The sequence below is a fragment of the Vanacampus margaritifer genome, chromosome 11 (assembly GCF_051991255.1).
Source record: "Vanacampus margaritifer isolate UIUO_Vmar chromosome 11, RoL_Vmar_1.0, whole genome shotgun sequence".
Lineage (NCBI taxonomy): Eukaryota > Metazoa > Chordata > Actinopteri > Syngnathiformes > Syngnathidae > Vanacampus > Vanacampus margaritifer.
The window spans coordinates 5,777,010-5,805,000 of record NC_135442.1 but is presented as its reverse complement, the minus strand read 5'-3'; the positions used below and the strand labels follow the sequence as shown (position 1 = coordinate 5,805,000).

At 38.7% G+C, this 27,991-nt stretch overlaps 1 protein-coding gene across 5 annotated transcripts in view; it reads left to right on the top strand.

Annotated features, from left to right (window-relative positions):
• The first annotated feature begins 385 nt into the window (after positions 1-385).
• fign (fidgetin) overlaps positions 386-27,991 on the top strand; it is a 77,199-nt gene continuing 49,593 nt past the window's right edge. For 3 of the 5 annotated variants that reach the window (XR_013296032.1, XM_077580806.1, XM_077580807.1), the window contains exons 1-3: positions 386-439; positions 510-564; positions 2,026-2,190. The gene's annotated coding sequence lies outside the window, so the exon portion shown is untranslated. The remainder of the gene's footprint in view (positions 440-509; positions 565-2,025; positions 2,191-27,991) is intronic. The other 2 variants (XM_077580809.1, XM_077580810.1) reach the window with 1 other exon arrangement.

Sequence of the window (27,991 nt, the reverse complement as noted above, 5' to 3'; positions counted from 1 at the left end):
TCTCTGTCCGAATAACAATATAGAGTAAATCAAATTTACTTACATACTCAGGGTGGCACAGCTGACAAGCATATTCACCTCACATTTTAAGGTTTGGGGTTTGAATCCGCGCTCCATCCTTCCTGTATGGAGTGTGAATGTTTGTGGTCCTGATGGAAAAAGAAAATAGAAAATGGATGGATTGACTCATTAAATATATTTTGCATCAAGCATTGATGGAGCAACGACAACAATTTGATTTTCAAAACCTTAAAAAAAACATTTTAAGTTAACCTTAACCATATTAAAATCAGTTAAGCCCAATTTCTGTTTTTATTTTATTAAGTACAGTACAGTCATGATCCACGCCACTAGATGGCGCCTAGCACAACGGAAGTATTAAATACCCTCCTACAGGCGTTCACTGAAGAAAAAGTCCAGCTGTCAAATTCAACACAAGGTAACTTAATTCCTCGTTGAAATACCAGGTGGGATTTTACATTGCTTATAATAACATACATTTGCTCCAGTGCAAGGTGTGAGCGTGTTGTGTGAAGCTGCGCTGAAACCATGTTACAGCTCAAGGTGAGTACTGACAAATGTTGAGTTTTGTTATGCTAGGCTAGTAGACCTGTTGCTAACGTTTGCACATTCTGAAAACAGAAATACTCACTGAGACATAAACAGCATCAATATAGTTTTACTGAAGGGCATTTTTTCCCCCTTCTTGTATGTTCTGACCCTAGAGATGAATTATTGGCCACCTTCATTGGCTAGTGTTCTTGTCAATTTTTGATTATGGTGTTTAAGTCCTAGTTATGGGGAGCTAATGCTGTAAGCTAACACTACAGGACATTTTTAGTTGGCTATCTGGTCACAAACGACAAAAAAATATCAGTACAAATCACAAACAAGTTTGTGATTATTATTATTTTTTCACTTCAGTTTATTTTTATTATAATTTAGCATGTGAGTGCCCGAGACCAGTCCTCAAGAGCCTCTATCCAGCCTATTTTAAATGTCTCCTTTCTCCAACACGCCAGAATCAAATGATCAGCTCATCAGGAAGCTTTGCAGAAGCCTAATAATGATCCTGATCATATAAATCAGGTGTGTTGGAGAAAGGAAACTTCTAAAACAGATTGGCTAGGTCAGGGGTGGCCAAGTTCGGTCCTCGAGAGCCACTATCCAGCCTGTTTTCCATGTCTCCCTCCTTCAGCGCAGCTGAACCTAATGATCAGCTCATCAGCAAGCTTTGCAGAAGCCTGATAATGATCCTGATCATGAATCAGGTGTGTTAGTGGGGAGAAACATGGAAAACAGGCTGGATAGTGGCTCTCGAGGACCGAACTTGGCCACCCCTGGGCTAGGTGCTCTCGAGGACTGGGCTGTTTTAGCACAACAAAAAGAGGATTCATGGGAACTATTTTTTAATTATTTAATTAATATTTTGGAGGGCAAAATTGTGACACACAAGCACACTGTACTTTAAATAAATCTAACCAGTAACTAATGTCCAATTTTATTCATTTACATTTAAATGGCAAATGTTTCTTTGAAACTTAAAATTTGCCTTGGGGACTTACTTGATTTAAAGGGAAATCTGGGGCAAAAAGAAAAAAAAAATGCTACTTTAAAACTTTTTTTTTTTACGGACATCAGTTTGTGGTCATTTTATTTATACTTTCAGTAAAATATTTTGTGTTTTCAAGAGGATGAAAAGAGTACCAATATCCAGTAATGATCCGAATAACAAAGGCTCATATTTATGCAAATTTGACATTTTTAATTCAAGACACTTCTGTTCAATTAGTTAACCATGTTGAGGAAGGCGAATACATCCTGTAGTCAGGTTGTCTCTTTGTTTCTACCTACAGACAGCAGGAGGGTTGACGGAAATACCCCTCCCTGATACTTAGCAGGCCAACGGGGCAGCACGTAAAGTGCAACATTCCCAGATTGTCCCTCCCTGATCCTTTCCAATGTTTAGGCAAAACTGCGTTGATGGTTTTTTACCACACTCTCATGTCCCCATTGGAATTTCAGGAGGAAAATGTGGTTTCCTGAGTGGGTGAAGTGCCATTTTATGACACTGGAGTGGAGCCTCATATTCAATTCCTGCTCAACACCTCTTCATTAACTAACCACCACTCACCAGTCACCATGTTTGAGATAACTTTGCAAGCAGTGCATCTTCAAAACACGTTACAGGTACGCCATTACTGTTTTCATCCCTTTTGAAATGTAAACACTACAAAAGGCAGGATTTGTTATGACCATCAAATGTATTTTTCGGATACTAATTTGTTGAAGCAGAGCAATCCTGACCAATCCCTCTAGAGAGGTTCTTCAGCCCCCGGTGTGTGTACAGCCACTTAACCAGCCTCACAGACATTAGCCACCCATGACTTTACTGCCAATCCACATTCAACACCCACCGTAGTCCCCATTAAAATTTTACAGGTCAAAAATTTAAAAGGCTGTTAAAGAAATGCTTTTTCATTACATGTGACAAAAAAAGGAGTAGGTCAGCCTGTGGCATAATGGCACTGTAATTAGAGCGTCATGGTTTGATAAAGTGTGACTGTAAATCAATGTAGTACTAATTAATCAATATCTTAATTATTAGACCTTTAAATGAGGATTTTGTTAAATTCCCCTGGATCTCGCTGCCACGTTGGCCTCCTTTGTCATCATTAGAGCGAGCGCTGAGGGTTTTACAGTGTTGAGCGTGCCATCAAATGGCAATGAATAGAGACAACAAAGAGCTTTGATATACTCTTGATGCTTAAGTAAAGGGAGAATTGAAGCTTCGGGAGGCGTATTTGTCCTATGATTGTAGGGTCATTCTGATTTCCTTCTGTGTCTTTCTGCACCTACTAATTAGATTCTTTTGTCTGAGCACCCACTCAAGTCAGTTAGCCGTATGTGTTTCAGTGAGAAAATCATAATGAACAATACCCACGGTCACACATTGCGGGCATTGTGTGGAGACAGAACAAAACAATGTCTTTAGAAAAAAAAAATCAAGCAAGAATCTTTGTACTCGCCGAATGACTCAAATGTTGGTTGTAAGTGATTAGTAATGTTGGGAAATAAATAGCTGCAGCAGAATTTCTTCTTTTGTAGATCGTAATGCTGTAAATTATTAAGGCCTGACTGATGAGGATTTTCTTTTTAGGCCGATGCTGATTCCAAAATGTATGTTTGGTATAAAAATAACACATCTAATCACTAGGGGTGCACCAATTGCAATTTTTAAAAAAAGTCTGACCTGCCATTCCCAATTTTTGCCGATTTTTATTTTTTATTTTCATAACAAGCAACATACACTTTCAATGTTCCAATCGTGTTTCATTGGAACCCAATAAAAAAAATATCTGTGAAATAATACAAACAGGTTGTTTTGTAACTGCACATGAAATAGTTCTCTAAAATAAAAATAAAAAAGCCTATTAGTCATCTCAGCAGAACAGGAGGACAATGGCTGATTATTTCAGACGTCTGAGGAGGGAGATTGGATTGGTGGAAAAGATCGGTTTATTTTTTTATCCCCTGAAATTAAGGAAATCGGGGCCGATAAATCGTGCACCCCTACTCATCAACATAGAAATAGTGGCAGCAGCATCCTTTGGGTCTTTGGAAGGATTTGTGAACAGTTGAAAATGGCAGCCACAATTAGCATGAACACCTTCACACTTCACAGAAAGAAAAAAAAAAGCCTACTAGCACACCGGAGCTTTATTAGTTAGGCTTCAAATGGTGGATGACTCCCATTTAACATGAATTGGAATGTGGTTGAATCATTTCTGAACAGAGCAACACCCGTTTACAACAGGGTGTGCACACTTTTGCAACCACATTATCCAATTTGTTTTTACTTCCCCTTTTGCAAAGCTACAGAAAAAAAATACTGTAACTGTATAATAGGATGGGATACTCTCTCTGAATGTTCTCTTATTTAAATCTAACATTATTATTTTAATGGAAAACTAATGGATTGATAGTAGTTGAATGCTTAATTAATGAGTTTCAGACCTCTGAGACAAGCCCAGCATTCTCTTGTTGATTTGTACATTTGAATCCTTCCCAGTCTGTGAAAGATGTTGACACAATCTTAAAATAAACTGACCCTACCCTGAAATGTGCGTTCGTAGTAAAATTACATCTTCTGCAAATGATGTGATTAAAACGTGCATATCGACCAAGACATTGTATTTTACTGTATCTACAATCTACTTTAAGCCCCTATTCCCAAAGGGAGCTAACATAATTTACTGGACGCAAATGTGGGTTGGTTCAAGTTAGCATGATAGACAATAAAATATATACTTTGTTAGGCTGTGAGGGATTGTGGTGTTAATATTCCCAGTTTAATAAAGTTATGGGACCTTTCCTTTGTTGTCATGGTTACAGTAATCGCCCCTTCAAGTGGCTATTGCGATTACATATTTCCACATCTTGAACACGGTTGCACAAAATGTAATTAAGACATTTGAAAAAACTGTAACGAAAGGTCCATGTCAAGTCTATAACTCACTAAATTGGTATTTGGACTTTTCTGCTAATTAATGTAAAGTTAGATGGCTGATTGGCTCAGAATGACACAAATTTGAGGACAAGCAGGGGGAGAACACGTGGTTAAAAGGTTTGCGAGGCGTCAGGATAAATAATTGTAACGGTAATAATTAAGGGCAATCGAGAAATCACTAACAACAACAAAAAGCAGCTCAACATTTTTAAAACCAGACTCATCAATTGAGGCTTTAAATTTACAATTTTAATTTACTCCAATATACAAATTGTTACTTAAACAACAGTCAAAGGCCTGAAAGGGGTTAATTGTAATAACAGGGCATGAGTGTAGTTAATCTAGTAGTAACTATGGTAACTAGCAGTTGCATGGTTTTGTACCTTTTGTGAGATTAACGATTAGTGTGTGCACTGTACACTGTTTTTTGTGAAAGACATAAACTCGAAATGTAGTTTTGGTTATTGTCCAATATCAATTTAACATTTCAGTTTCAAGCGGACTTATCATCTTTTCACAGCTGTCACTTTGTTGTGCATGCATGTTCAAATATTTTTGATTGTGGCGTCCCATGACAAAGCATTCTTATGAGGCTTGTTTCTGCAGTTGGTGCTTTTCTCAGTTTGTATAAAAGATGACGAAAATCAGCTTGTTTGTCAAGGCACCACTTTATTTGTATCACATATATTTTACATTCAAATTTGCTAAATGGATCATTTATTGGTTCATTTAGTGTCCTCATTTTATCCGAATGCATCAATCCGACTGTGATCAGTGAAATGATCATTTTATTGTCAGTTAGCTGCTCAAATCGCTTCATTCATTATCCAAGGTTGTTGGCACTTAATTATTTAACAAAGTGAGAGTGTACGGTTCTTGTCTTGATCATCTTCGCTCGTCTTTAAAAAAGAGCGAATGGGGTCTTAATAGGCATTGAAGCCATGAATACACAAACACAGCCTTAACTCATTTACTGCCATTGACGGCTATAGACGTCAAAAATTCATTTGAACTATTTCTATTAGTTTAACATTTTTTCTACTTTTGTTAACAAGAGTATGAAAACCTAGAATAAATTATTGTACATTTAGAACAGATATAAAAATTGTGATTAATCGTGAGTTAACTATTGAAGTCATGCAATTAATTTAGTTTAATTTAATTTAATAGCCTAAAAAAAAAGAGAAAATATTATCAAAAATTAGGGGCGTCAAGCGATTAAAAATTAATCGTAATTAATTGCATGACTTCACTAGTCAACACACGATTAATCACAAATTTTATATCTGTTCTAAATGTACAATAATAAAAATTCTAGGTTTTCATACTCTCGTTAACAAAAGTGTAAGAAAAAAAAGTTAAACTAATAGAAATAGTTCAAATGAATTTTTGACGTCTATAGCCGTCAATGGCAGTGAATCTGAGTTAATTGGCATTTAAATGTCTTAACTCAAGTTTTCACAAGTCTTTGCAGGATTTTAAAAGCCTGAAATCTCAAAATAGATCAAGATTCTTAAAGATAATTTACCAAATAACTCCCATGGTCACAAAAATGGAACCAACAAAACAGTGACAACATGGGACATTGGGAACATGGTCTTAAATTGAATATCAAATGGAATTTAAAAAATAGCTTAAAGTCTTGAATTGATCTTGCCTTCAGCTGTAGCAATCCTGAAATTTGTGATATTTCACAATGAATTATTCGTAATTATTTTAATCACACTTTTTTATAATTGCACTGCCCCCAGCTAGCACCTACAGTCTCGTTCCTAAACTACCTTCGTAAACAAGTTAATTACTTACTAGTCAAAGTAAACTTTTACACTGTTGTTTATATCTTTGTAAGGAGATTTATTTATCCGACGCTTGTGTAGGTGTACCTAATGAAGTGGCTGGTGAGCGTGGGTTCATATGTAGGTGATTTCTGGTGGAGGCAAATATCTCCCCAGTATTTCAGTGCCTGCATGTATTACCCTCATTCAAAGGATTCCTGAGACTTCTAAGCGTTGGGGGTGGTGGGCATATTAGCAGTTCTATGAAGTGGAAGAACAAGCAAGGTTAATGAGCAAGAGTAGACAGAGCAGTGCTGACACGGATGGAAGGGGGAAGCCATATAGAGCTGAATGCCTTCGTTTTTTGTTTTTTTCCCCAAACCGCATTTAACCCCAACACTTTAGAATTCAAGATGCTAACATTTAGAAAATGGCTAGTGCTAACGCCTGCTTGCAACTCATCTGAGTGTAACTCTTAACCACGCCTGGCAAAAACTGTGCAGATCTCATCTCCGCTCAGGCAGAACTAAAATCTGGAAATAATCAGCTGGTGGAGACGGCGAGAAATTCCCCCAGAAAACACTTTACCGCCACTGGAGCCCACTGCCCCTCAAGATTAGACTCAGGTACCTAATCCCAGGCGGCAGCTAACACCCCCCGCCCAGCCCCATCCCTCTCCTCGCTTCCCTTTCATGCGTCAGAGATGGCCAGCCATGGGGTGTCATTGGGGGCAGAGCGACTGCTGTGGCTGACACCTGCTGGGCGCTATAAATGTTGAAGGAAAAAAAAAAAAAACGGAGCTGCCATTGTCGGTTTTACTGTAGTCCTCTCTCGCCGGCCACTCGTTCTCGTAGGGTGACTTTAATGCAGGATGAAGGCATCTGCCATCGCCCGACCATTAGATAAGCAAAGCCTCCAAATGACTCAACTGATTCGAGCCATCGGCATCGAGTTGGTCTTTGTGCAGCGAGGAACGTTCTTGGTGTCCCACAGGGTATGGAGAATAACGCAACAATGGAAAATATAACAGTTCAAATCAGCCGCAGGGGTGCTAGTGTATGCGTTTTAATTCAATTAATGATACATGACAATTCAAAATATTTGCTTGAACCACCACAATATTGGTATCAAAAGGGATGGTCCTAGCTTGAAGGGAATTTAGAGAGCTCGCGTAGTCCAACAAATGAAAAATTCACTTTATCAAAATAGTAAATTAAACTTATATAGCACTTTATCTTGATCATTTGTTGACAAAGCTGTATTCACTTATCTAATTGAAATGTATTGGAGTGTAGCCCAGATGGAAAGTAGCGGTGGGAATCTTTGACTGTCTCACGCTTCGATTCGATTCGATTCCAATTTTTGGGCCTGCGATTCGATTCAGAATCTAATTTCGATTCAGAATGCTTCCTGATTCAATTTATAAATGTGCAAAGAATCATCATGATATACTCCAGTCTGACTCGCTCATGCTAATTAGCGCGCTACTTGCGGCACTTTCATCACTCAAAAGAACGGCTATTCATACAAAACGCTTTAGGTTTGTATCTATAGAAGCATGTTAACATTACTCATTGGCAGATGCTCTTCCTACGCTGCAAAAAAAAAAAAAAAAACTTTTACTGGCACAACTCGATCGTGACTTTTTCCTTCTACTCTGGCTACAACTTAACAGTGTATCAGAACACGCGGAACCACACTGCCCCTAAGTGGCCAAATCGTGTACAACATGAACAGCGCTCCCAATAAAGGCATGACAGTATACAATAATTTAAATAAAATTGATTTTGGGACATTTAAAATCGATTCTGAACCGGGATTTTTAAGAGAATCGATTTTTTGGCACACCCTTAACGAAAAGGTTAACCATTTTAGTTTAACAACTTACTTATTTTGCCATACGACAGAACAAAGGATGCTTTTTCTCTCTGTCCCAATTTAAATCCATCTATGTTGCTACTGCCTTCATCCTAGCTAGCGCTAAGCTAGCTTGTCTGTCGCCCAAGTTTGCAAAACTCGCCTTTGTGTTTGTTGCTAGCACGATGTTAGCCGGGCAAATTTGTCCATAACTACTTTCGTTTTTTTTTCCCGCTCGATTGAACCGGGTAGGTATGCTTCACGTACGGAGACGTAAGGGCCATCCAAACAGCCCTGTCTGCGTGTTCTATAATGGGTTCTGACCGGCTAATTAGCTACGCTATCCGCCATTTATGCACAACCCTAGATTTAACTGTTCCATCTGAATTGCGCGAATGCTAAGAAATGTGGCAAAGCTCAAACCAAAGAAAATAATTAAGAGCTGCAATGCCAATTAATACATCACATCATCTTACTGTATATCCTTGCAAGTCCCCAGAGGTGACAACACATCCCCTACGGGCTGTAAGCAGCAAAGTGAAGACATCCATGTGCTTTGTCTTGGCACAGAATCTTGTCAATTATGGGGAATTATTGATTAATCAATTCTGTCTTGAAACAATTGAGGCAAAATAGAGCACACCACTTGGCTACAGTTTGAGAGCAAGATGACGTCAGACCTCCGCTGTGGTCCATGCCATTAAAAATAATAAATAAATGAATGGATTAATCACTCATTTCCACTTAGTTGATCAATTCAGTTAATTATATTATAATATATTGTAATTATATTAGCAACTCTAAGCATTATTATTTTTAATGTAGGCATACTTTTTACATAATTTACTAGATTAGAACCGGTGTGTACCTAATGTCGTGGCCCATGAGTGCCTAATCAAATGATGGATTTTAAAGTAATCAAGTAAACGTCCGGGTTTTATAAGACCAGGAGTTCCTGCATCGTTACAGCCCAGCGGCTGCACAGGTGTTGCGAAAATTGAGTTATGTTGCTGCATAATGTGGTTGTCTGAGGAAAATTGCTCGTATGGAGCATGTAATTAATCTTTGCATCTGACCTGGTCAAATTCCTCTTAATAAAGCAATTGTCCCCCACATGGTCTAATACATACTGAGGGCTCCTGGTGAAACTCAACATTCCTGCACATGTCAAGAGAGATGGAGAGTTTTTGTTTGAAGCCAAGCAAGATGTGACGCACTCTCGCTTGACAAACAGCTGAGTGGCCTCAGATTACACAGCACATTACCTCCTTCGTCTTACATCCTTCATTGGATAATTGTAAACAGAACCGTTTGGAATCTTCACCCTGGAAATTTTGCTCGAATGGCAGAATTGGGCCTCATTTGCCAATAAGTAATTAATACATTTAATTCTAAGAATCTTATTCAGAACAATAGTTTCATCACCTTTTTCTAACCTTCAAGGCGTAGTATACATTTGCGTATTATATTACCACAATTCAAAACAATAATTTGATTATTAGTACAATAGTAACATCAAAGGTATAGTAAAAGTATTATAAATCTTACTGTGTGGATCTGATGTAGATCTGCTTGTTTGGAACGTCACAAACATATTTTCAGCTTCATGTTTTGTCCTAGCTTTAGTGTTTCGAGCATTGCAACACTCACATCTAAGTCATCTTTCAAGGCTGTAAAGTGATGGGTTTATTACAAAAAAAGAACACAGTGTATCACACACAGTGTATCCACAACAGCCCGCGATAGCTGAAAATTTACGATATAGAGAGACCGTTAAACAAAAAGACTTTTTAAACGTTTTACCACTCGCACATGCTTTAAACACATTTAAACTGGTTGAAACACAGTTAGAACCGTTTTAAAGTATTCCTTAGCACTTGGCAAGAAATGGGGGACTATCATAAAATGTCACTTTGAGGAAAAGAAGAAAAGACTCGCACGCGCAGCTCTTCGAATGAGGTCAAGTGTGCTTTGCTTCACGCTGTTTACTCATCACTCCAAGTTGAAGTAAAAACATCAACATTTTCAAGCAAACCTTGTAAATCCGTAAAACGAAACTCTGCTAGCGTAATGCTAACAAATAGTTCAAAACGGTAATATTTTATCTAGAATAAATTTTACAACATCATTATTTTTCATGTATAATTAAAACCTTTCATTTTGCTACTTGCTGTCGACTGAAAATGACATCATAGGAGCCAGGGCTCTGGCAACGACCAATCATGGCTGACATTTGCAAACTGAGCCATGATTGGTCGTTGCCTGGGCCGACAAGTGGCAAAATGTCTTCGTAAATGTTTTAATGTACATGAAAAATACTGAAGATATCAAATTAATTATAGACAAAAATTAATGTCTTATTGCTGAAAATGGCTAAATGAGTTAAGTATCCCTTTAAAGTAACGCTGAAACTTGTAACATGTAAATGTAAAACAAAAACACAATTTTGCCTTGGTTCATTTATTGATATTATGCTGGTCCGATACGATACATTGAATACTCTCGTTAACCTCAAAATATGTTCATTGAAATAAATTCCTTCATCACCAGAAACCCTGGTTTAATAATGTCAACATAAAGAGCATCGTTGAGTGTTTAAGGACAAATATAACGCACCAGTGCTTGGGTTTATATTTCTCTCTTCTCTCTGAGTCAGCTGTACTTTAACACGACGGCCGCGTACGTTCTTTACAGATCATCTCCCCTGGATCTCCAATTTGTGTTCCTCTGACTGTTACAGGCGGCGGCGGTGCTTTAGCAGGCCTGTCAGAGCCCAAGTTTCCCTCCGCACTGTCAAAGTGTGACACCTCCCATCCCATGCTCTTGTCAGTCTATTGAAGAAAAAGTGGATTAATGTCAGTTTCTGGCAGCCACACAAAGCAATGCCTCGCCTCTTACATGGGAGCGATTCTTGTTGAGACAGTCGTCCGTGGCATCTGGGAGGGGTGCAGAGGGAAAAACATGCTGGGGGGTGAAGGTTGCAGGAGAGGGAGAGAGAGAGAGAGAGAGAGAGAGAGAGGGGGGGGAGAGAGAGAGTGTTACACCACCTCAGAGATGCACACCAACAGGGTCATCAGACGTATGGGCTGTTTGGAGGCAGATGCTTAATCACACATAAGCAGCATCAGCGTGCCGACATTGCGATGCCTTTTAGAGATGTGATGCCTGTGCATGTGTGTTTGCAACCCGGCCACCCCCAACCCCCGCGACCTCCCCCCCCCCCTCCCTTGATTTTCCCAGGAGACACCCCGCAGAGAAAACGACAGGGCAGCAGAAATGTACAAAACCGCCTCTCTGCCAGCTTACACAGCCTCGCTTTGCTGAAGTGGTAAAACCAGCGCTGTATTTATCCTCACTGTGATGCTAATTAGGTTAGCTAATGTCGCAAACTATCATATATTCCGTCGTGATTATTTTTCACATCGCGCATTGCAGATTCCGCCATTGTTTGTGGGGCTTTACAACAAACTTACTTCATGTAATGCTCTTACATGTGGGAAAGGAGAGTTGCAGTCCCTGATGCACTTATCATCCATTTATTGCATAAGTACAGTAAAACCCACTTGCACATAAGCATGGGCCGATATTACATTTTGACGGTATGATAACCGTCAGCAAAAATGTTGCCATATTAAAATTACAGCTCTAAAATGTCCTTTTTTGAAATGTTACATATAACAGTATCCACCCCCCCCCCCCTTTGAACATAATCTATTTTATTTTTCAACAAAATACAGAATATTTGGAAAATTAAGAAATGTGGAAATAAATAAACATTCTTCCTCTGCTTTAATTATTCTTAATATTCGTGATATTTGTAAAATAGATCTATGGGCTACTCATGTCCTTGGAGCTAACTAGTACCCGTTGGCACCATTTTTTTTTTTTTTTATGACAATGCACGTTAATCAACTGAGCAAAAACGCATCCGTGTTTGCAGCGACTAGTTATATTTGTCAACGGAATATAAAATATTTGGTTTATTATGAAATGTGCACCATATTTAGTTTAAGTAAATAAATAAATAATTAATGTTAACATTCTTATTCTGTTGTAATTATTCTTAGTGAGAACTATTCAGATTCAGAATATTTATCGTCATATTCACTAAGGAACAACAAAACTTCGTTTGGAGCATCCATACAGCAGTGTTGGTAAAGTGAAAAATCCGACAAAATAAATAAACAAGCCTGTGGGCTGCTCATGTTGTTTTTTAGGCTAACTAGTACCCACTGTCACAATTTTTTTTTTGTAGGACAGTGCACATTAATCAACAGAGCTAAAATGCACCCGTGTTTACAGTGTCTCTTTCATCTTGCTCCCTCCCTCCTCCTCCGTGCATAAAAAAAAAAAAAATCTTAAAAAAAATAAAACGTTTAATATTATTGTAAGTCACTGTAACATTAGGCACAGTTTGGAAAAAAAAATTGTGCTATATTTTAGGGGAGAAATGTACTTGGATGATTCCATTAAAAATAAATTTCACATAAAAAATGAATCAAAACTGCACTTAAATGTTTTTCAGAAACCACAATTCTAAAAGATTTCAAGCAAATGTATATTAAATGTAAAACAACTGAACTGCCCAATTCATTCTCCGTCAACCAGGAAGTAGGAAAATAAAAATAAAAATACACATCGCTATTCGCTACCTAATTTTGTCTTTTTGACATTAGAGTCATTATGGAGCAGTTACACTTAATCTCAGAATTAGAAAATTGAGTTTGATTTGCCATCTCTTTGGTGAACCAGGAAGTGAGCTGTTAACACAAGTCGCTTTTGTTGGCAGTTCAACCTTGGTGGAGCGCTATGCTGCCATTTTAACTATCTCTCTAAGTGCAAAGCTTTTGATTCAGCTCTCGAGTTGGATGCCATTCAAGCGTGTGTAGGTGGACCAATATTGTGGCTAGTGAATGTATTCAATACTGGTGAAAAAATATCTTTACTGTCACAATAGTAATTTTAAAGGTAAAAAAAAAAAAAAAATACAAAGATTTGATATTTGTTTGCATTGCAACCCGCTTTCAAATTACACCCCAACAAAGGATTATTATAACCTTCACGCGTGTGAGTACAACGGCGGTAGTGCAGAATCTATTCCTTAATGCCATCAGTTGTATTTGTAAACATGTGTAAAATGGGCTTGCTTGTCATTCACGAGCACTTCCCTACAAATGCTTCTGCAATTAACTCTAATTAGAGCCAGTAGTGCTGCTTAATGTAAACACCGGCGACCCCCAGCAAGCCCATTATAAGAGAAACGTCACACAGCAGCACATCAACCAAACTGGGGCTGTCACAAAGTAGAACTCGGGTACGTGCACGCGCCGACCTACAGGCACATCTTTAAGTGGATGTTTGATAAAGGTTTGCAATAAGAATGCAATGTTGTTATAGGGAAGGTCAGGCTATTTGTGTTGACTTTAAAACTAGCAAGGTCTCAAAATTGAGTTTAATGCAAGTTTAGTTATTTCTACGTCGTCGTCGCATAGAAAAGTAATATATATTGTCAGAAAGATTGTAGAGTTTTGTTTCTTTGTGTACGGTACGCACTCTATATAACTGCAAAACTTAACTCATGCTTAGTTTTTGAGCACTTGAAGGGTGAATTCTGTATTGGGTAATAAGAATATCCGCAATTTATAATATTTGAACTGTGATTCATAGAATAATTTATTCCACCTAAACAAGCGGCGTTCTCGCATTTAATTAAGCAATATCACATTAGAGGAAGTGATGTTGTACTGACCAGCCTTGATGTGTGAAATTTTTGGAATTTTCCTGGAATGGAACGGACGTTTGCACACTCCCAAAATTCCCAGCGTTTTGATGAATATCAGCATCTGCCTTTAAATATATATATTTTTTGTGTTAAATCTGACAGCCGGTATTAAATCAATTTAAAGTGTATTTAAAATTTAAGTTATCTTTATAAGAGATGCTGTTGACCCTGGAAACTCTCTGCACCTCCAATTTTTGTTTGACATTAAAACTAATATAAGTGAAAATTTAATTTAAGATATTTCTAATTTTGGAAAATTATGTTTACTTTAGAAACTTGTTTAAATTGCCATTTAACTTTTTAAGACATGCTGATGACACTATGAGCTTCCTGAACTTTTTTTTGCTAGAATTATAAACAAAGATGTCTATCATCGAAAATTGAAAAAAAAAATCCTTTTCACAAATTTGCAAAGTTATTCAATGAACAAATGCTTCAAAGCATTTCAACAAAGTTAACGCCAATATTTTTTCCTTTTAGTGAATTTTGGCTCAAATATTGTTTATTGGCCTCTTTGACTATTAATCGGTATTGGCCCTGAAACCCGCCCCAAACATTTTGGCCTATCACTACACCACACCCTTATGCACAACCCTGATAAGAGTCATAAAAAAAAAAAAAAGATTAGAGATTGATTCAAAAATTCCAATTCCAATTGTACGAAAGCATGAAACAGCCAGTGTGGAGTGAACATTTTTGACTGGCCAGCACGTTTCAACGCATTTGCGAGTGTGTTTGAACGTATTCAAATGTGTTTTAATATACTTGCAAGTACGTTTGATCGTACTTGTCAGCTAAATGCTACAAACATAGCATATTTTCTTATGATGCCACAGGCTATTACTTGCGCAAGTCGATACCGCGTTGCATTATGGGGAAAAAAAGCCAAACCTAAATCATGCATTGCAGACGTAATAAATCATAAATCACAAATAAACAATGTTTTTCCCCCCCAACCTTATTGGTATAATGTGGGCCAAAAGCTTTAACTCATGCACAAGTAATACCCCGTGGGATTATGGGAAAATATGCTATGTTTGTAGCATTCAGCCTACAAGTACATTTGAATGTACTCGCCAGTCAAAAATATTTACTCCACACTTCCGTAGATTTGCAACTTTCTTAACACCACAAAAGTGTTCCCTGGCAGAAATTCAGTACATTTTGTTTTTCTCATTGACGTCGAGGACATACAACACACCCGCCACAAGGTTCACCAAATGGGTAGATGATATTTGCCGCAATTATTTAGGCCATTTGTCTTTTTTCAACAACATTTGGAAGTATGTACAGTGTGTTAATATAGCATTCCTTCAAGGCTAAGAGCAGGTGGGGCTGTCCTGCATAAAGATGAGCACGCGGTGTATGAAACCATTAGAAGTAGTCGATTTAAAGTTGTGACAGTTCAAGGAAAGCGGGGGGCTATAACATATTCAGAATGGCGATGCGCAAGGTCGCTGTTTTAGTACCTCTTCATGTCTATGCACCGAGGCAGACAAGGATGCAGCACATTTCATTTGGGACCGCCGGGGAAGACAATGTGGAGCCATGACTTGTCTAGACGCCCGGTGCTCGTCCTTAGCGCGCTAACAGCCCCTTCATTGAAATAAATCTAAGACCGAATCTGCGCTTCTGTCAAAGAACAAGCCCCACCCGCCCCATACAAAGGAATGCTCTTCACTTGCTTTGTAATGCATTCGCTTTACATTGCAATATATAACGTTGGCTCCGACTGGGCTGATTGACCTGCATTCCAGAGCCCGTCCGCTCTCCCTTCGCCACACCTGGGGCCCGGCGCTGGCGCGCGGCTGTCACCGGCCGTCGCCGCGGCCCCGCGATTGATGACAGCTATTCACTGATGAAGCTGTATTCATCATTCCTGTCCAGGGCTGCACTGACCAGATGGACCCTGACCATCCATCCACTGTCAGGGACACATCTGTTCCCGTTGTTGCTTAGAGTACTAACAAGTCACCTGCTCCGTGAAAGGCTGCTGTCACACACAACAGCGCAATGGTAAAGACACACAACCGTGCTCAACACAAAGCTATTAGTGCATCTTTGAGACAAGGAAACCGCTCGCTGTCGTTAGGCTTGGTGATTGTTGATGTCCAGTACGTGGCGTTGTGTTTGGACTTCAATCACAAATGGTACAAATTCGATCGAGTGCAAGGAAAGCTGTGCTTAGGCTCAATTTTGCGAAGGCGTATTAAGTGACGCGTTCAGGCTTCAACTTCAAGTAAATGCAAATGTTTTGCTATCCTGATGTTTTTTTTGGTTTGTTTGTTTTTTTGCGTACAGTTTTCAGGGAAAAGCAAGTATTAGCACAATGAGTGAAAAAGCACTATTAACCTTCTGCCCATTCACATTTTTGCCCAGAATCAATGCTGGGTTTTAAAGTGTACATGACTCGATATGCGAGCTTTCTGACAGCGTGGACATTTTTGGCTAACATTAGCATTTTATGAGCACAGGGTTAGGCCTTCACTTAACAGCATGATTCAGCTGCTAAGTGAGTCATGATTCATTCACAAGCTGATTTCACATGTTAACAAATATATTTTAAATATCTGCAAGGTTTTATGTCAATTTCATTATAACAGAGCGGACATGTTGAATTTGACAGCATCCAACTTCAGTACACAAAATTTGATGATTTTTTAAAAAAAAGTATATTATTAATATTTCACTTTCAGCCTTCAGTGAATAAAAACAAAATGCTGGTTGTGATGTCAGTGAAAACAGCAGATTTCTCAAAGGAGCAGTTACCACATTATGACAGGGTGGACAGCAATATGCAAAATGAGACATATAATTATGAAAATATAATATTGATGACTGAAATGGCTCATTTTTATCAAATAAGTTGTAGTCAACACGGTGGATGACTGGTTAGCACGTCCACCTCTCAGTGCAGAGGACGTGAGATCGAGTCCGAGCTTCGACCTTCCTGGGTGGAGTTTGCATGTTCTCCCCGTGCTTGCGTGGGTTTTCTCCGGGTACTCCAGTTTCCTCCCACATTCCAAAGACATGCATATCAGGTTAATTGAACTCTCCAAGTTGCCCATAGGTGTGATTGTGAGTGTGGATGGTTGTTGGTCTCTGTGTGTCCTGCGATTGGCTGGCAACCAGATCAGGGTATACCCCGCCTACTGCCCGAAGTCAGCTGGGATAGGCTCCAGCAACCCTTGTGAGGAAAAGCGGTTAAGGAAATGGATGGATGGAAGTTGTAGTCAATAAAACCATGTATATTTTATGTTTAATTGTTAAACCACTTATTATTACATACACGGTAGCTCTGTGTGGGACAAACCAAAATCAAGTGCTTCCAATGACAAAGAAATGGAATGGAGGAGAGTGATAGGACAATTATCGGCATCAATATTTGTTATTTTGAACAATATCGGTATCAGCTTTTTAAAAAAATATATATATATATATTTTTTTTAAATCTGACACCGATGAGAGATCAATTTAAAATTGTTAACTTCAAGGAACTATTTATTTAGATTTTCAGTTAACTTTATAATAGATGCTGCTGACCTTAAAAACCTTCTATTTTTGTTTAAAATTAAAACTTAGATAACTGAAAATGTACCATTTCAGATATTTGGAAATTTTGGAAAACTTTATTTACTGTAGATAACAATAGGGAGCTATTTACTTGTTTACAGTTTCATTTAACTTTTTAAGACATGACATGACCCTTAAAACTTACATTTTAAACCAAACATGTCTATTTTCTATCAATAAAGAACAAAAAACTTCCCCAAATTAGAGACTTATCATTGCGATGTATCTCATTGTTTGGCCCCAGAGCTTCATTATTCAGCTGCATTTTCATGACGATTGCGTGACGGTGATATCGACCCACATCTTGTTCTCGTGTCTCTTACGGGTTCGTGCGCACATTGTGTTTGCACACAGGCTTGAACCAGCGAGTTTGGCTCGTGTCAGCCTCTCAGGGTGCGCATTTAAGTGGTTTGCAGGTCTATTTAGCCGCGCTGACTTCATCAGGCTCCCTGAGAGGAGGCTGAGTGTGCCTGAGGAAGCCCCGTGAAGTTCTTCATTGTCTTAAGACTCAATTGTAATCACCTTACTCAGCGTGACTGACACAAGAGCTCTCTGGCATGATTGAAAGTATTGATCTTTTGGCAGCTCTCACAAGACAAGTCAGAGCTCTCGCTTACAAAAAAAAAATCTCTTCATCTCTCTTGATCAACTGATCAATAATTAACATTAGGACAGTAGGGGTTTAGCCATGTGAGACTGTTTTCAGCCACCTGCAGCCCGCCTGTGTTTCCCACCGGAGAGGAATCTGCTGAGTAAAGCTGATCTGCCGGCGTGGGGCAGTAAAAACAGAGAGGAAGGCCAAACTGCAGTGACTTTCACATTCATAAGCCACACACAGCCCCGGCCTGTCCGGCGCCCTTCACTGTCGTGCAAGATCTGCAATATTTCTGTCACCTTGAGAGATGGGAACCAGCCAAGTGCCTTTGGAAACAACATGCGTTTTCACAGCCCACCCTGTTGCGGCAGAATCAACGTGTTAATCGCCTGATAATTGCGGTTTTAAGAGAAGAACACAACCCGGGCGGGGGGAGAACAGTGGGCGGACGTGATGCGCTTTGTCCATTAGCTTCTGCCAGTCGCCACATCACGAGAACAATTAGATATGTCCTATATACTGCGGAAAGGAGACCGATATGGAATTCATTACACAAGCGGTGGAGCAAGGCCCAGTTAGCCCATTTCGAGCCGTTCTGAGCTAAACACCCTTGTTAAAACTGTATTTGTGACACATCTTTTCCCTGGTAACGCAGTAATGACAGCCTCGCTGGCTGGAAAAACACCACAGTGGGGTTGTTTAGCGCCGCCGCCCCCCGATAGGGTTGCCCCTAAGTGGACCAGGCTGGAGACCAGGGTTACACATGTGTCACCCGTCTGATAGCGGCAGCATGAAAATATGTCTGCACAAAAATCTATTAGCAGCAGAATGCTCCTGCCCAATCGGTCCCTTAAACAAAGATGGCAACCTTCATAACTGGACAAACAATAGTCGTAATGTTGTTTTGGTCAGTAATGAGAGCACACTGTTGTTTGTCTCACTCTCTAAACCCCGAGGCCAAGGGTACAAGTCAAAACACAAAAGCAAGTGTAATTATTACCACTTGTTTAAGTCATTAGCTGGATTCTTATGTTTAAAATGTGTATACGCTTTGTATTACAATGAGTGATTCTATTTTTGAGCAAATAAAAAAAACACTCATTAGCAACAAATTGGATCAGCACACTATCTACTGTGCAGCAATTTCTTTCAAAACTTTGTATTAAAACTGGTTTGGATAGTGCCAATGATTGGCAGATGATTGGCAAGGGTGCCTTCCCCGGTGTCAGGCTGTTGTGTGACTGCTAATTTCAGCCGTGGGTCAGCACCGAGTTGGAGAGATTTTCACTTTTCCACCAGTGAGACAAAGTGTATTTCTTTGCAGAATAACAACAATTTTAACCTAAACCCCATGATCTAACCCACTCCCTTCTCTGCAGTATGCAGCCAACAGCGCATTTTGTGGATGTTATGATTTGAGCAAAATGGAGGCTTTTAGTTGGTAAATACTGTCTGAGTCAAGCCCTTATTGTCTTGGTTTAGTTGCTTAAAGCTATGACATGTTACATTAGCTCCACGGATGTCTTTGTTATACCTGCCCTAGTAGAGCTTAACAAACATAAAATTATCTCGAAATTAGTTTTGGTCTACTGTACTCTTGACATTTACAACGTATGACCAAAACATTCTGCATTTAAATAAGATACCACATGAGTAGTAACGCAATTGTGATATAGTGCTTTGTAGTGGTGGCGCCAAAACGCGCCTTCAAGCTTAGCTGTAGCTCGTTATAGGAAAATCGGCATGCTGCATTCGAGGACAATGGGACGTTATGGGAAGATCTATCCCACTTGGATTCTCCCAGTTCCGACCTCAAAGCGTCCACGGCAAATGTAAACAACAAAGATGGCTGATTCCGATAAGCTGTTTGTTGTTCTGTTTAACTCTTTGACTGCCAGACGTTTTCAGAAAAGGGATGCCGTGGGTGCCAGCCGATTTAAGCATTTTGACTGATCTTTCAAGGTCCACAGAAAATTATGTGTTTGGACTATGGAAACATACATACTACCAAATGAAAGATTGGACTCTCATCTTTCATCAGAAAAAAAATTTTGTTTCTGCCTTATTCCGTTTTTCAGTAATCAACAATAGAAAATGGTTAGTTTTACCTCTGTTTTTGAAACAAACGTCTTTTAACGTCTTTGGCACTCCTCCATAGGATTTTACTAAACGTTATTTAACGTTTTTGGCAGTCAAAGAGTTAACGGAGTGAATCCAAATCACGTTGGGTTATGGGGAAGTTACTTTTTTAAATAACTACATTGATGTTATAATAAATAAATAGGAAAGATTTTTATAATTATGTAAATTATGTTTTGTGATTTAACACATGGTTCAAGTCATTGACTTTGTACATGCCGTTCGTCATTCCCTACATGAAATGCGTCATTTTTTTTCTCATGATCATAACCTGGATTGGACTGGCCGTATGGCATACAGGGCAGCTGCCCAGTGGGCCAACATCTTTTGGGGTTGATATGGTGCTATTTAATTAGTATTTCCCTCAATTTTACCCCAAGAAAGGGAGGAGGCCGTTAATCAATTTACAATATAGACAGCAAACTGAACCAACGAGCTGGCCGGCCTAAGTCAAAATGCCATTTTTTTTTTGGGTGCCAGTCCAGCCCTGATCACAACACTCTACTGCTACCAAATCCAAAGCAATGCAACACATCTATAGGATCCGTTAGACGAAGGACATGAAATCGGTAGACAAGCTGAGTGAGGCCCCTTTCACGCCTACCAGTTGAAAAACTTTTACGTATATGCATCGGTGGCAGCAAACTCTTTGATTTCAGTTGTCGAATATTAACATACACGCAATCTCATTTTTGATACAACTCATGTTCCAGATCACGCCTTCTCCATCTCAGAGTTCCGAAAATGGCCTTGTGATATTCGTTAAAAAAAAAAAAAAAAAAACTTTTGATGATTATAATTTGTCCAATAAGGTAAGGGTGCTTGAACATCAAGCTAGATGCTCTTCTGAGAAGCTTCCCTGTGTTTGCGGTGATTGCAAACTAATGATACTGATCGGCAGTACGATGAAACTCATCAGCTAATTGCTGTATAGGAAGGTCACTCCACAATTTAAAGCAGCTCAACCTGCAGGGGAGTGCGTGCGGAGACTCCACTGGCTTACTTGGCGGATGCAAAATGAAAAGTACCGTCTCACCTGAATGTGTGCTTTCATACTGGCGGCGTAGATTACCTACACAGTTTAGGAGTATAGTAATGTAAAATATTACTGGTTGCGATTTAACCACGCAGAAGCGTTTGTTAAGTATTATCCGCTTGGTGCAGAAACGTGTATTGGCACGGCGTGTATCCCGCTCACCCTCACGGCGCCATTCAATTCCTCATTTTCAATACAGTGATGATGTTAGTGATGATGACAATGTCAAAGAAAAACAGCGGCTTCTACGCCAACCTTGAGTTCTTTTCACATTCACAATTGCTCTCCCTTTATTAATCCGCCGTCTTTGCAAAGGACGCAATTCAGTCGTTTTTAAGCCCTACTCAAACACGAAAAAGAGGAACTTTGGCTGCATAGTGCTCAGTGGCCTTACAAGTAATATTATCAAAACAAACTAGTAATGAATTTTCCACTTAAACATGGGATAATATGATAAAAACCTGGTCTTTATTTAGTTCCATTCATCTATATACGGTAGAGAAAATCCAATACGACACTTGACAGTAGGTCGAGACAAGTTTCTATTGGAAGAGGGGGAAAAAAAATACATGGAAGCATTCAATCATGTTTGATAGAAAAGATCATGCTTTATTCATTTGACAGTGGAAACATTTGCATGTTACAGTGGGGAAGAACAAATAAAACACACATGCACTAAGGAATCTGGTCAGGTCAAAAATTTATTTATTTTTTACCCCAAAAAGTTGGCCCCTTTGAAACCTAAGTGATATAACATTTAAAATTTTCTTTATTGGGCACTCATTCATTAAAAATCAGAATTTTAACCCCAGAAAAAAATGGATATTTTTTAAAATTTGTTTATGTTTTTTTTGAGTTGCAATTTTAATTTGTTTTGTGTCCACGCTCACAACAAAATTTTTCCCCATTGAAAAGAATGGAAATTACATTAATCCGTTCCAGCCTCCTCCCGCCCCGCAAAAAAAAATAACTATTTTTAAATAAGGAAAATAGCACTCTTATATTTTACTTTATAAAAACATAAAGTAATAAATAACATAATTAACGAGAATGTAAATCATTAAGCAGTTTATGCATTATGAGCTTAATGCTTCAATTCAACTCATTGTGCTGCTCCTTCTGATGTGCTTGATTTGGCCATCGGAGGGCAGTATAATACAGACACAAATGAAAAACAGTATGTCAACTACTGTGCCTCACTAAGGTGATAATATTTATAGTTTTTCTCAGAGGCTAAAGATATACTGTATGTCTGTGAGTATCACTCCACCGATGCTAAGTTTTAGCCCATTAATGGTGTTTTCCATTCTGTGTTAGCATTAAGCTAGCTGCATCATTCATCTAGTTGTTTTTAAGACATGTTTGTTTTGATTTGGTCTTTGTTTTATATTCAGTTTGACAATAAACTTTAACTGAGAGTGGCAATAAATAACTTAAAGCCTCTTTTTTTTAACAATTGTTCACGATCTGACGAACAACTCATTAATTATAAACTTCTCTTTATCTTTTTTCATTATGGTTTTGAGTTAATCATGTTACCAAACATGTTCCTTGCTTTAGAACGTGCTAATCACTTCTTGTAAAAGACATTGGTGCTAAAGCTAACACAGGAGTGTGTGGGCTAGCCACAGTTTTACAGGGCGCTAAAGTAGGTTGTTGTAAATGGGCAATTTTATTTTTCACATTGATTTTTTTTTTTGTAGGTGCAATTACTATGCTGTTCCTTTTAATCACAATATGTTTTGTGAGTACATTTGGAGTATTTAATGTGCCGATTTATTCGCCTTCCACGTTTTGGTGCCCTCCCGTGTGAATGTGTGCATGAGCTTGAATACATCATGCACTCCAGGGATGTCCGCGCTAATGGAGGCTGAGGCTGTCGCGCTCGTATTGATTGCTCAGACCTACAGATTATTGCTGTGAAGAGTGACCAACAGCAGAAAAAAAAAAAAAAACTTCACCAGCCGACAAGAGTCCAGCTGCTCTACGCCGAGGAGCAACACGTTTAATTGTTTGTGGTGTTCTCTGGCCCCTACTGCTGAGGGCCCTTGGGGGATGGAGGCTAGAACAGGCGCTGACCTTTACAGCCTCATTCACACGTAGACTGGGAAATGTATCAGTGATCCTTCCTTCACAATGGCTCCAATTACCAGACACCAACAAAATGGGGGCTCTTATGTATTGGAATAAGAACAGTTTATCCTTTAGAGAATAAAGTTCAGTTTATGAACCAGACTCGACAAAAGTGGGCCAAATACATTTATTTTACTGAGGAGTAAATGACCGCTAAATAGTCAAGGTAAATACGGGATTACCGTAAAATCCTCTCCACTAGTTTGGTTAACCCTCCTGTATATTGGGTGCACTGTAATTTCACTTTCAACCACTAGATGGTTTGAGACATTTCAAAGAAGAAGAACGAAACAGGAAGTACTGGATTTCAACCTAGTTTTTGTTTAAAATAGTTGAACGTTATTCTCTGTAATCCTGTTTTTTTTTTTTTTTTAAGCCTACAGAAAGTGACGGTTTCATAATGTACGTCTTTGGGCATGATTATTGATGTGTATTGTGGGATAGATTTTGTTAGTTTGGAAAACAGGGATTTACTATAAACACATATAGAGATTGGCACACTGTTTGTTCCATATTTTTGTGCTATCCATTGCGCTCTCTTTCTCTCTCTCTCAATATATTATGTGTTTAAAACTTTTTTGTATTATTTTGAAAGTCGGTTAAAAGACCTTATAAATGGTAAGTGCTGTACACGCTATAAAAGCATGCTGTTGAGTATTTATGTTGGGATTCCATATCACGGATTTCACTTATTGCGGGGGGTGGTCTGGAACATAACCCCCACGATAGGGAGGGGCGTTTACTGTCATCTCCATGACTTTTCTGCCGCACGTATTGACGCACGCATGCAACAAGGACCACAGAGCGTGGAAAAAGTCTTGTGTCCTGTGTCGGTATCCGAGCGCATCAGCATTCAGCTGGGTGGTTTGCAATTATAATGAATATTAATGGCTGTTTTCTCATACATAATATTCTCATAATGACTCTACAAAGTAAATGCAACCCTCCTACAACAACCATTTATCATAACTACGAAGCAAAGCAGTAACACTGTCACCCGCTAAGGAGATAAAGCCATCAGCCAGTTTATTCCCTTGTAATTCCAACATGTGACTGAGTAAATTGCTGTTTTATGAAGTAAATTATATGTATTTTTACAGTCAAACCACCCGCTATAAACTATCTGCGGTATCGTTTATATCACCGTATTAGTACAGTTATGTTAAATGAATAGCATGCTGACATAAGACTCTCTTTCTTATATATTGTGTTGACTAAATAGAAATGGGATTGTGTGTATGTGCTGGGACTTTTTTTTTTTTGTGCACACTTCTGTCAAATGCCTTTTCCCCCGAGCCATTAAAACAGCAGAGGAGCCCGGCTCAATCCTCGCAGACATTATCTGTGAGCGACTGAACCCGGTTTGGGAATTGGTAAAGCCAAGGGAGAAATAGACTTGGAATAGAACACCCTGGCAAATTCCATTTCACAACTGAAGTGGTCTCCTTGTGAAAGATCATTTGGTTTGGAGTGAGTAAACAGAAGGGACTTCATCGCTCTCGATGACTCGCGTGTGTGCGAAAGCGGCGGATTACAGCCGATCAGGAAGTCTTGGCGCTGTTTGGAAAGGCCAAAGCCTGGCAAAATGAATGCAACTTAAATCGTGGCGGAGTCTGGTTTCCTTATGTCGGCCGGCTGTGAGTGGATCTTGGGAGACATGTTGAGGATTCCCACAATCAGCGTTTGATTTGGATAATAAAAGCTTGTGAGGCGTGCGCACTTTTAGTTGCATTGCTTGCCTGATTCGTAGACACAGAAAAGATAACATCGGTTACGAAGCGGTTTGAAAAATTCTAATGCTTAATTGTGATTGAGTGCAACCTCTCAATCCGCAATAGAATTTAATTGTATTATAATAATATATTTTTACCCCTCTCACACTTTTAAAACAGTTAGAATAATTAATGTAGTATTAAAAACTAGTTGAACCAAAAAAATGTATTACAAAAGATTATCTTGTATTTGTGTATGTGCCTTTAAGAGGCTGGGCCTGGACCTGCATGTGAGTGTCTGGGCATGAGCTGAGGTCAACAGCAGCCTCTGAGAGAGCATGAGCTTTGTTGCTGTTCTCCTGGCATTCATTAAACGTCTAAAAAAGTGCATTGAATGCTGTGACTTTCCTTTACGACCACAACTGCGAGTCCAGAGAAATGGTCGCAATTTGACATTGATAAAGTGCTGTTCCACTCCAGTCCAACAGGAGGTGCCAGTACACATGGGAAGACTTTTGACAATTTAAATAAAGGATCTAATAATCGCAGCAATTAAGTAAATTATCACTTCATTGTGTCAAAATATAATGAAACCATGAAAAAAAAATATATAAAAAAATTAGGTGGTTTTATGAAGTGTCATTATTGTACTTTCTGTTGTATTTGTGTTTTGCCTTAAGGGGCGTGGCCTTGTGAGTGACTTTATGAGTTGGGGTCGGCTTGACCGTTTAGTTCAGTGTGAGCGTCTGAGTGTTAGTTGTGGCCTACAGCAGTATCTTACAAGTGTATTCATTTTTTATTTGCCTGTTTTTGATTGTGTGTCCCGTTCAGTAAACGGATGAAAGTGCGTCGGCGGCAACTTGAATTTTCGATACTCTTTCTCACATTAGTGATGGAAGAGAATCTTCCGCAGGGCCTGCACACCAGTTGCAACTTGTGTGGGTTTGTCTACATATGTTCTCCTGCCTGCTCCTATTGCTTTGGAAATGAGCAACAAACAACATATTCAAAGTTTGCGACAAAGCTGAGCTACGTGCAATGCTTGCTCTCCTACTTTAGAAATTTCGCCCAAAAAAAAGTTGTTTTAAATATTACTTTAGTTGTGTGGTGAAGAGGGAAAGCCAGTTTGGCCACTAGCCAATTTCGATATACTTATCTTTTTCTTGTCCTGAAGGGATTCTTTTGCATAGGTTGGTTGAGAAATACAGTAGTGCTCTCTTCTCTGCCATGCAAGACTTTCAGTAAGTAAGCATATGGCATAGTTGGAGTGGAGTTTTGTGATCTCACTGTTTTTTTTATGCAGTGTGTCAACATTTATATATATATATATTTTTTTTTTTGTATATTCCCCATCTTGTCTCACTTCGATGTTACTCCAAACAATATGCCAGTGTGATACTAATTGTACTATATTGCTATTTGTAGAAACTCTTGTTATTTTTTGTTGGTGAAACGTAAAGTAGACGAGCACAAACAGAGAATCGGAAGTTTTTCCAACACGTGTTTTTTTTTTTTTTTTTTTTTACACAGGGTTGGCATGGTAGCATCTGTGATGTTATTCACATTTAATTCGTATCACCGTGTTGCTCTGGCGAGATCCTACATGAGTGAGAGTGGCTGACAGAAAATGTTGTTGTTGGGGCAACTTGGTTGTCTTTTTAAATTACTTGGACATTTCATATCCACAGCTGGGGATGAAGACTGGATTTTGTTTTCTCTGCATCCACATAGAAATGAAATATAAATTAAATTTTCATCTAATTTGACATGAGGTGTGTAGGATTATAATTACTGATTTTAGCAAGTTAATGTTATGTGTTGCTATTTGCTTTCATTTTTAAAATATATAACAAGTCACTGTTTTTTTAATGTAATCTTTGCGTTAGGTTTGAGTTAAATTCCTCATTACACGTGACAGGCTTTGGAAAGACATGGATGGAAATTGTAGATACTGTAGATATTATAGATACTGTAGATATTATAGATAGATACTATTGATAGGTAGAGATGTAGATATGTAGATACGTATATGTATATATGTATAGTACAGGCCAAAAGTTTGGACACACCTTCTCATTCAATACATTGCTTTATTTTCATGACTATGTACATTGTAGATTCTCACTGAAGGCATCAAAACACGTGGAGTTATGTACTTAACAAAAAAAAGGTAAAATAATAAAATAAATATATAAATAAATAAAAAGCCACCCTTTTCGCTGATTACTTTTTTCCACATTCTTGGCATTTTTTTTCCGAAGAGCTGAGAGGTGTTTCCAAACGTCTTTAAGGACTTCCCAGAGGTAACAATGCCAAGAGTATGCAAAAAAGTAACCAAAGCAAAGGATGGCTATTTTGAAGAATCTATAATATAATTTATAGTTATAGTTATTTCACTTTTTTTTTTTTTAAGTACATAACTCAACAAGTGAGAATCTACAAAGTAACCACTCATGAGAATAAAGCAAATGCATTGAATAAGAAAGTGTGTCCAAACTTATGGCCTGTACTGTAGTTGGATAGATAGATGGATAGATATTTTTGGTAAACTTTTTGAAGATAAGGATGCCCTGATCAAATTCCAAGTAACTTGATTTTGAGTATCGAGCGATACAGAGTCTTGATCCGATACAACCGTCAATTTTCTGCCTCCCGTCCTTTTCACTCCACCGCACAATCCGAAATATGACATTGTGTAATCCAAAACTAAGCTATTGCTGTTCCTTTTGGCAGTATCTTTATACTTCAGGATTATTTTCTCACATCTTTCCACCTGATACCGTCGAACGATGATCAAATCAGGACAACTGTATTAATATCGCTTATTAGTATATCACTTTTAAATTCATTATTAGCGGTCGGGCTCTTTCCCTTTTACC